Source organism: Canis lupus, chromosome 26 (genome assembly GCF_011100685.1).
Source record: "Canis lupus familiaris isolate Mischka breed German Shepherd chromosome 26, alternate assembly UU_Cfam_GSD_1.0, whole genome shotgun sequence".
Lineage (NCBI taxonomy): Eukaryota > Metazoa > Chordata > Mammalia > Carnivora > Canidae > Canis > Canis lupus.
This window is the reverse complement of record NC_049247.1, coordinates 34,868,539-34,870,062: the sequence shown is the minus strand read 5'-3', so window position 1 is coordinate 34,870,062 and position 1,524 is coordinate 34,868,539. Positions and strand designations below refer to the sequence as shown.

At 40.6% G+C, this 1,524-nt stretch overlaps 1 long non-coding RNA gene across 1 annotated transcript; it reads left to right on the top strand.

Annotated features, from left to right (window-relative positions):
- The first annotated feature begins 176 nt into the window (after positions 1–176).
- LOC111092630 lies at positions 177–1,276 on the top strand. Its single transcript, XR_005379519.1, has 2 exons — positions 177–313; positions 1,042–1,276. It is a non-coding gene; the product is annotated as an uncharacterized LOC111092630 (long non-coding RNA).
- Positions 1,277–1,524: the final 248 nt, after the last annotated feature.

The following is a 1,524-nucleotide window of genomic DNA, read 5'->3' as shown; positions in this document are numbered from 1 at the left end:
TTGTCAGGTGAACAGGAAGTGGTCTGAATGTTCATTAACAGGTAAACAGGAAGTGGCCTGGGTGTTCACTCCCAGGAAGACAGGAAGTGGCCGGGATGTTCATTGTCAGGTGAACAGGAAGTGGCCTGAATGTTCATTGTCAGGTGAACAGGAAGTGGCCTGAATGTTCATTGTCAGGTGAACAGGAAGTGGCCTGGATGTTCACACTCTGGTGAACAGGAAGTGGCCTGAGTCTTCATTATCTGGAGAATGGGAAGTGGCCTGTATGTCCATTATCAGGAGAACAGGAAGCAGTCTGGGGTTCACTCTCAGGGTAACAGAAGAACAAACCGTGCTATATCCATATAATGAAACACTCGGCAATAAGAAAAGAAGGAGATATTGACATAAGAGTAACTTGTGTTATTCTCAAATAATAATGCTGAGTACAAGAAGTCAGACCAAAGAGAACAGGAAGTCTAGAAAATACAAACCAGTCTCTGGTTACTTGGGGATGAGGCATGGCGGTGGAAGACGGGTTACCACGGGGCACAATTTGGGGGTAATAGCCATACAATGACTGTGAGAGCTTTACAAATGTGTCAAAATGTATCAAAGTGTACAGTTTAATTTCTAAAACCCTTTTAAAATCTAATAATAGTATTTGTGGAGCAGAGTAAAAGCAAATAAAATCCCTCTCTTTAAAGACAAGATTAAGTTGAGCAGGCCAAAAGCAAATCTTGTGCAAGTGATTTCCATGAGTCTGTGTGCAATTCCATCCTCAGGATTGACTCCCAGCCTTGGCGAGACTATCTCCCTAAGATTCTTATGGTTATTTCTTGGTTCCATATGTGACTCTTCAAATGAGAAAATATTCATCACATGTAAACCTTTCCTGTAGTAGAGTTCTCAATGGAAATTAAACTGGCAAATATAATTTACATTTATGGGTTATTAATTAGCTCCGCAGTCAGAGTGTGCTTATTTTAAAAGGTTTGCTTAAAACAGTTAGTTTAGAAACCAAAATTAAAGATGCTAGCAGTGTATTTGTTTGCTTCACAGGGTTTTCTGGAACTGGACATCATCTCTTTGCAATGATTCCCCATCTGTGTTCAAGCAACGTAGAATTCAAAAAGTCCTTGGAGGCTAATAGGAGGACAGGGCTGGGTAAAGGGATCAACAGAGGCAATATCCAAACTCGGCCTGTATGACGTCACTAATAACAGAATCATCTTAATACAAGGAATCTTTCAACATGAACATATCTGAAAATAAACTATATGCTTATTATAATGAATACTGCTGTGTAGCTTTTTTTTAAAAGATTTTATTTATTTATTTAAGAGAGAGAGAGAAAGAGAGAGAGAGATCACAAGCAGAGGGAGCAGCAGGAAGATTGAGAGGAAGAAACAGGGTCCCACTGAGCAGGGAACCCATGTGGGATTTGATCCTAGGACCCCGGGATTGTGGCCTGAGCTGAAGGCAGATGCTTCACCGACTGAGCCCACCAGGAGCCCCTATAATATTTTCTTTTTTAAAAAATTT